Source organism: Sprattus sprattus (assembly GCF_963457725.1).
Source record: "Sprattus sprattus genome assembly, chromosome: 6".
NCBI lineage: Eukaryota > Metazoa > Chordata > Actinopteri > Clupeiformes > Clupeidae > Sprattus > Sprattus sprattus.
This window is the reverse complement of record NC_137925.1, coordinates 16,827,650-16,837,053: the sequence shown is the minus strand read 5'-3', so window position 1 is coordinate 16,837,053 and position 9,404 is coordinate 16,827,650.

Genomic DNA, 9,404 nt, shown 5'->3' with positions numbered 1-9,404 from the left:
AAACTCTCTGCAGTAAATAAAACCGGGTGTTGTGCTGCGCTGAAGTTGAGAGGGGACATGTGTCGTCTAAATCCTCTCTCTGCTTCTCAGCCCATGGCTCTGAGCCAGGGATATCAGTCTCGCCTAAACCCTGCTTCACTACAAATCAAGGCAATTTCATGTCAAGGAACAGAACCAATATCCAAATATTAATGAAACAATTTCCATTAGTTCTGAAATGACAAAATGTTGAGGTCTGATGATAAAACTGAAAACTAATTACACACGCCCGTGGAGACACGCTTGTTCTCGTCTTCCGTCATTGACACACATATTATACTAAGGAAACTGACATGGAATATATGGAATTAATGGAAAAAAGATGATAGAATGCCAAGATAACCCTCTATATCCAATTAGGTCCGCTTGGTGTCATTCTGAGTACAGAGAAAATGCAGCTAAAAGATTGGCTCCTAGTCTGTCCAAAGGTGTTGAACGAGACTGCCAAAACACCAACACCTTAAAGTTTAGACTCGAAATGCAAGTGCTTTCAAGCTGAGATGATCAACAGTGATCAGTAGTTTTATCTTGTGTCCAAGATGTCAAGTCAAGTGTAGAAAAACAGCACATCAGATGAGACAAACATAAAATCCATGGTCAATCTGAGGAGACTATTTGTATGCTTGCTTGATGAGATACAAATGTCGAACAGTGATGACTGAACCAATCAGCTTGTCCTTATTCTGCAACTCCAAGCCTAATGGTAACATCACTTACCTCACAAACGAGGCTGATGTTAATTCAACAGGGTTTCTGAACTCATGAACTCTCATTCTATATCAAGGTACCTGAAAGGTTTTGATATATCAATAGTAGAACAATCTGAATAATTTAAAAAAAGCATAAATTCTACAGAATTTACATCAGCTAATTTCTCAAAGACCAAAGAAAAAGTGAGACAGCCGTGGGCTAAAGGGGTTATTTTGATCACACTCAATAAATTAAGTAAGATATCATGCATAGCCTTAGGCAAAGTCTATCCTTTGACCATGTGTGTGTTTGTGTTTAAAATAAGGCAGTATTAAAATATAATTTCTAAAATATAGTGGACATTGGTTGTGATAAAAGATGAGATTGGCCAGTAAAATGTTAGATGATAAACATGTATAACATTTAAATATCTTTACACCATTTTGTTTAGAGTAATGAGACTGCCTGTATCTTTTTTTGCATATTGTGGATAAAAAGCATAGGGAAAAAATAAGCTCATTTTGAATGCATTTGGTGTAAACTAAGGTACACTGATTGAAATTGCATGTGACTTATTTTTTAAATTGGTTCACTGTTATTTATGATGCATATTTCAAAACTATAGATAGCTCTTATGTAGAGAAATTGCATTCTCCACCATTTTAGACAATTGATAAATGAGAGAACAAATAGACACATTAAAAACATCAAAATCCTCAGAGCATATCTCCACTAGGTGGCACCATTATAATGCGCAGTTGAAGGAGTAAGCGTGTTGAATTGGCCATTCCAACCTTCGGTCTTGGACCCAATTTAAAAGGTAAGAGTGACAGAGATAGTGTTTATCCTTTCCCACCCAGTCCATTTAGTCTTGTCTCAGCTTAAAATAAAAAACCCAGAGGTATAAGCAGTCACTTATAAACGTTCTTTGGTTAAAACAACGAACCTACACCGATTGTGTTCAGATGATGTGTTAGACAACTGTTGTATATTACTGCATTGACATTACAGTATTAAAACTGTCAGTGCATCAGTAATATTGAGATCAAATTTACAAATTCAGAATAGAAAGTGATACTCAGTTGGCTCAGCAGAACAGTTGTTTTTGTCAGTCCAGACAGATGTGATATAATGTGACTGTAGGGGGAAGGGGGCACGATGAAGCTCAGAAATCTGCTTAATGTAAGGCTGCAGCAGTTTGGACTACTGATAGTGTGGCTGGAATAGTAAAGGGAGAAGCTACACTGTGACTGTCTTGGAGGTGTTCTACTTTCAGCCCATGCCAGCCAGGCTTGGCAGGTGTGAGGGCCTGCATTGAGGTTGGAGGCTGGAACAGCTCCTGGATCATCAGTTTCGGGCAAACAGAGGGGCGGCTGTGTTTTTCCTTATGACTGCCCGTCTCTCAGCGACTGCACTGACTACACAGGTGTGCACACAAATATGGAAAACACACACAGTCGCAGACACACACACCACACACACACACAAACACACACACACACACACACACACACACACACACACACACATACAAGCATTACATACAGGTATATGAATAGACAAACAGTGTGCAAGAGACAGGTGAACAAACAGCAGACAGACAGACAGAAAAGCAGACAGACAGACAGACAGACAGACAGACAGACAGACAGATGAACAAACAGAAGACAGATAGTAAAAGAGTGAATTTCCCTTCAGATATGCACTATTTGCTGTGCAAAGAGAAGAAATGACACAGCACTTTTTTTGTGACATGCCCGTCTTTCTGAAAGATCGTCTCCAATACACACCGCAATCCATCATTCTGTGGTGGTGATAACAGCCCTTATCTTACTCGAGGAGTGGTGTCTAGTCCCCCGTCCGACGGCAAAAAGCTGATCAGCTTCTCGATCGGAGAACACTTAAGGTCCTGATCAAGTCAGACCTGCCTGTCAGACTCTCTATTTACCCAGAGTGGCAGGTAAAGACAGGTGAGTCCAGGGCAATAATAAACCTCTCTTCAAACCCCCAGTTGTCCGGTGCTTTGATATAGGGCGGCGCAAAAGAGGAGAAGAAGGTAGGGCTCTGAGAGTGGTGCAGTTACTGGATTATTTCTTGCTCAGTTATCTGGATGTCATGTTCTGTGTAATGGCAGTGGAGTCTGTGGAATGGGGAGGGAGACGACGTGGGAGAAATGCAGTGTGGAATCTGACATCTGCTAGGGTGCAGCTCACAAGGCGGTAATTGCAGAAGCCATCATACACTCCCACCCTCACCCCACCCGACCATTAACACACACACACACACACACACACACACACACACACACACACACACACACACACACACACACACACACACACACACACACACACACACACACACACACACACACACACACACACACACACACACACACAAACACACACACACACACACACACACACACACACAGATGCCATCAGGTCCACTCTCCTCCATTCTCCATCTGTGGCCATCTGCTGGGGCTGTGCTTTCATGTTTTCAAGGGCAGCCCTGCCTTCACCATCACTGACCATCATCAGAAAAGCTGTGTGTGTGTGTGTGTGTGTGTGTGTGTGTGTGTGTGTGTGTGTGTGTGTGTGTGTGTGTGTGTGTGTGTGTGTGGTCAATACAGCTACCGGATATACCTCTGCGTTTTTTTTTCATCAGAGACTACCTCAATGCCATTTTTAAAAACAGACTGTCACAAATGCAAGCACACATACACACACACAGTTCGGGACTCCTTCCAATTTGGATATCTCCATTCCATTTTGCCATAGTCTGCTCCCTGTACCATTCACCCTGTGCTGTCCAGTCAAGCTGCAGTTATATGCCAGATGACAGTAGACCAGTGGAAAGACATCAAACACGTGTGCACTTATCCCCAGTACGACAGACTCTTCCTGGAATGGGTGGCAGCTATTTTTGCCGTATCCTTGAATCAAAGCACAGAAGTAGGTGACATCGTTAAGCCAGTCAGCTTCTGCTATCAGCTCTTAGGGGAGGCAGGATTCTTGCCATCTTTTTTTGTCTCAGCAAAGAGAATCTAACTGAACATAAATCTCCCAAAACTCTCGCTCCAGTAAAGGGAGGTGTGTGTGTGTGTGTGTGTGTGTGTGTGTGTGTGTGTGTGTGTGTGTGTGTGTGTGTGTGTGTGTGTGTGTGTGTGTGTGAGTGTGAGTGTGAGGGTGTGTGAGTGTGAACAGGATGGCGACAAATGTGTGTGTTACCCCCACCCCCAAGAAATGCTGGAGCTGAAGTTTGTTGAATGTCTACGGTCAATCCGTTCCTTCCCCGCTTCCTTTCAGTTTGTTCTCTGCTTAATCTCCACGCCGGCATTCCTGTCACATCTCTCTCCCTTCTCGTCTCTCTCTCATCCCTTCTCCCTCGGTGAGTCACAGTGAAGATTTATGCTCCTGCCCTGAAATATTAAGTGGATTAATGAAGAATTTAAGAGCTGCAGTGTCATAAATATAAATTAGAGTCTTGGAGGCAGGGGTCGAGTCTCCATCCTGTCCGGAGTATGTACCTATTCAGAGTTTATTAGCACATGGGATTAGACTAAATTGCCGCTATTTAAAAGAGGTGGAAGTCCCTATCCGTCTGAATGATTCATGCTACGGAGGTCACACACGGCAGGAAAAGCCTCTTGGAGTACAAAGTTTCGCTCTGTCAGAAAAACGTGGAAGATCAAAAGAGCTCAGGGACGTATGCCAGATCAGTTTTTTTTTTATTTTAATTGTTGAAAAGAGTCTGTGCTGCACTGGGTGGTGTACATTTCAAGGGCAATATCAACACCCACAGTTAGCTGTTCATATGCCAGCTATCCCACAATGCATCTGACTGTGCACCTAAATATCCCTTAGAGGTTGCATTGGAATATTTCAGGGAAAGCCTTTTCTGCTTAGTGTTTAGTAACATGCAATATAAGACCATACAGAAATGTCAGACATCTTGAAAACCTCCCAAGTTGGACCAGGTCACACATCAGTCAATGTACAGTCTTTAGCTCGGGAATTGAATAAAGCCAAAAGAAATAATACGATTTGTTTTTGTGAAAGATATTCCCATAAAAAAAAAACTCAGCTGTTTTTGTACTCTTGAAGCCTTGCTGTGTTGCAGTGACTAATAATACCACTTCACTCCAGACGGACACTAATTGTTGTGTACGTCCTCTGGGGAAAACACAAGTGTTAGCATATGTCAAATCCATCCACGCGATCCCCCACAGGACACTAGGACATCTCTCTTCTTGGCAGAGTCATGGAGGAAATATGACATGTTGCAGTCAGCCATTTCAAACCGTCCAGATGGATAATATCTCCTAGAGACCTGCTGCAAACAGACTCACAACTGGTCATATCTGCATTTGGAGGCTAGCCGCTGACTTATGCATATTTCATGTGACAAGGCAAAAAATTCCCATGGCAACCCTCTTTCATCACGTTTGACATGGTGCGAAAAACAAACTGTAAGCTATAGAGTGGAAAAAAAAGATCTTCTGAGACAAACACAAGACATAAGGCTATATAGTGAGAGCCAGGAGTTCTGAGAAAATGAAAAAGAAAAAGGAAAGGAAAGGGGAAAAAAAGAGAACATTGGTAATATCCTGGGGGTAGGGAGTAGAGAAGAGGAGGGTGAGAAGTAATGAGAGAGAGGAAGAGTGATGGACAAACAGCCTTGCAGGAGCGGAGCAACAGAAAATGACAAGAAAAAAATAATTGATTTCTCCCCCTGGGCCTCGTGAATCATACAGAATAAAGCAGGTCTTATGAAATCGATGGCTGAATAAAGCATATTAAACGAAGACAAAAGGATAATGTCGCTGGCGTCTGTTCGAGGGAGTTAATGTAGACCGATGGCTGAGAACAGGCTAAATAGCAAGTGATGGGAGACATCAACAAGGGCTATACATTTCCAGGGTGACCTCTCATCGTGGAAAAGGTTAAAGGCAAGCGTACACATGGCCCCTGGAGAACATCAATACGTGCCATTATGAGGTGATCTTTTATGGCTCACAGCTGCCGGTGTGTGGAAAGGGTGTGTGTAGGCGGTGTCAGCTGTTCAAACAGTGTCACTCACGTACTCTCTGATGGGGTGTTAACAGAGGTAACTTACCTGACCGCATAGCTCCAGAATCACTCAAACACACACACACACACACACACACACACACACACACACACACACACACACACACACACACACACACAGTTGTGTTAACACTGGCTATATTTATGGTCATCCATCAGGTGTTGTTCATTTAGGGAAGGCGGCAGGGACCCAAGACATGTTGGTGACACTTAAAGCCCCATTTTTGATTTTTTGCTACTTAGCTCCCCTTAAATTTAGCTCAATTTTACACCACAGTCATAAATACAAATCACAATGACAAGGTAGAGTAATATCACAAATATGCGTGGTTTATTTATTGTGACATTGGAGATTAATGCTAACATAACCAAAGAATAACAAAACAGTTTTCTAAGCATTTGAATGTGTAGTATTCGTTATCTAATACAATGTTATTGGCAACATACTTAGTATACATTGGACAGTGTTATTTATTACAAGCTAGCTGAGTTAGGGTTTTCAAGGTTGCAAACTTCCAAGGCTTACAGGCGTGAGATTGATGTAGACTGATCAAACTTTGTGACGTGTGATGAATTTATTTGGATGCTAGCGAGACAGGACAGGTCGATGACTTTGGGCAGCTTAAAAAACGACACATCTCCGTGAGACAGGGATGACACAATAAGGTTACAGCCTACGTCAAATTCTTTCATTAATAACATTGGCAGGGATGTTTATGATGAAAAGAAGTGAATCGACAACTTTCCTAACATAGCCAAACATCAAGCAAGCGCAACACAAGACATAGCAAGACAACTAATAAGTTATTACTGACTAGTCCCACAGAAAGAAGGCCAGCTCAGCATCTGACTTACTTGGTTACTTGTTCCGTCTCTTGCTCAGTTACTCTCTTTTTTTCTCTTCCTATCCTCCGACAGCGTTTTCCTCGGTTTCTTTGTTGCCTCTGAGGTGGTGCCATAAAGCATTACGTAGTTCTTGCAAGAGGTCTGCTGCCCTGTACCCCAAAGTTATATAGTGCAATACCAGGCGCACCAGGCATGCTGGGGCAGTGGCACATATGCCATTCTCCGAATTACAAGTCAGTGTATCACCAAAATGATTTCGAAGAAGTTATTTTAAGGTAAAATAGTTGCATAATGTTAAGACTGACATATGTTATCATTATCAGTGGTTGTCATGACAGCTCTCTACATTTCATATGCCAACAGGTTAATGTCACATGTTTTTAAACTGTTGTAGCATCATATAGGCATGTCCAATTATGGTTACATAAATACCGTTTATGGTGACATGACACTTACATTACTGGACACTGATTGTTAACTACTTGACAGGATATGACATCAGCCATGAAATTATGACATGGTTTTGTTAGTCTTATGAAGCAGGGTTCAGGTAAAGTGGTTATGAAGCAGGGTTCAGGTAACGTGTTTCTAAAATACCTGCTAGTAGTTACACAAGTGAATCTGGGTGATAAATGGAGGGGAGAGATGAAGATGGAGGGAGGGGAGTGATGAAGATGTTCCCATCACATCGGCTGTGAGTGACTGCTATTATATCAAATGACATCAGTGAGCCGTGTCATGTTTAATTACCTAAACCATGTACAACACTACTATGAAGTGCTCCTTTCCTGACAGCCATCAAGACAATAGCCATCCACAATTATGTTCAGCTTCACTGACAGTGTATATTGGCATTACAATACTTTGCCGGGAGTAAAAGGAGTAAGAATTAGTTAGAAGTTTGTGTTGGCATCAAAGACTAGACCGAATAGCCAGTGTCACTGTGTCTGCTGTGTACCTCGGCCTTCTCCAGTGCCACTTTGATGAGCAGGCTAGGCTCCAAGGTTTGGTTGTTCTTTTTCCATGTGACCAGCTCCCTTATGAAGCTGTTGAACAAACAGATACATGCGTAACCTGTGTTGTGTAGAAAGTGCAGTCCCTCAACAGAGTCAAACATATCAAGTTAAGACATGGTAGGCGGGCTTGCTAGCATGGAGGCTAAAACCAATGGGTGGTAGCATCTGTAGCTTGCACGTCTCTTAAGGTATCAGGGAGTGGAGTGCGGTTAACTCCTAATCTGGGTCATGGCACCAATGTAACCTGTGTTTTGGGGACAAGAACAGCCTGCACCAGACTCAAACTCGCAACCTCAGACATGTTAGGCGTGCATGCTATCAAGGCTCATGGGTGTTAGCATTTGTCGCTAGCATATCTCTTTATGTGTCAGGTTACTCGCTGCAAAGCTCTATGGCTACCATAACACTGGCACTGCATTTCAATATACATCTTTAACAGGAGAAAAAAAGCACATCAGACACGAAGGAGAACAGGACAGGACAGACTCGAGTTTTATTTCAGACAAACATCGTTTTCATATCTCGTTATGGAATTTGTTTTTTCTTTACAGTTAAAATCAGAACAAAAAGTAATCAGCCCAGCACATCAACATTCCGTTTGGACTCGAGAGGACGGAGGAGGTGGGAGAGGGGGGAGCAGGAGAGAAAAGACAATTTTTGAAAATAAAGAAAACCCTCACTACACTACAGAAAAAGCAGGGAAGAGGAGCGAGGGAGGGGGGAGAGGAGGGGTCTATAACTACAATCAGGACTACAGATTTATACACACTCAGTCTCTGCAATGCAAATGGACAAAGCCACACAACTGCATATTATATTACATCTCACGGTCAAGTAGGTACTTTTTTCTTATTCTTTACAAAGTAAAAAATATATAGAATAAACAAAGGAAACTCTTGCAAATATGGCCATTTACTGTTTACATGTGCCTGTCAAGAGAGTGGTGGTAACATTAGTAGTGCATCTGTAGGGTGTGTGTATGATTTGTACTTGTCTGTATAGATGACCTCTGAACTAAGGTCATGACCACACCATAAATTCAAATAAATAAAAGAACGAAGCAATGATATGAGTCAGGGCACATTAGGACAGGATAAAGATACTCAGCTTTCATTGATGTCGTGCAGGCTACAAGCACAATATAGGGCAGACGACAATACATCTGTTATCACACTGTTAGTGTGAAGGGATAGAAAGATCAGGTGTGTGTGTGTGTGTGTGTGTGTGTGTGTGTGTGTGTGTGTGTGTGTGTGTGAGAGAGAGAGAGAGAGAGAGAGAGAGAGAGACAGATACGGAACAGAACCCATGTGAATGTGTGACTTTGTCCGCTGTAACAGCTACACAACATTAATAAATAACCAGCGAGTTCATTTTGGAAAGAGGGGATCAATCACAAAAAAAGTCCATAGTGTGATTTAACATTAGCACACGACTGATGGGGGAAGCAGGAACCGCAAGACAGATGGTTCTCATTATGCTTGCTGTTGAAGTTTCAGAGGCTTCACACGTGACAACATTCAACTGTGTACGATGAGTAGGCTCTGACTCTGACTGACTCTGTGTGTGTGTGTGTGTGTGTGTGTGTGTGTTGTGTGTGTGTGAGAGAGAGGGAGAGAGAATGTTTATGTGTGCAGATGTCAAAGAGGAGAGATAACAGGGGAAATGAAGGCTTTTGACAGGGAAGAGGAAGAGAGCAATAATGTGACAGCAACAGTAA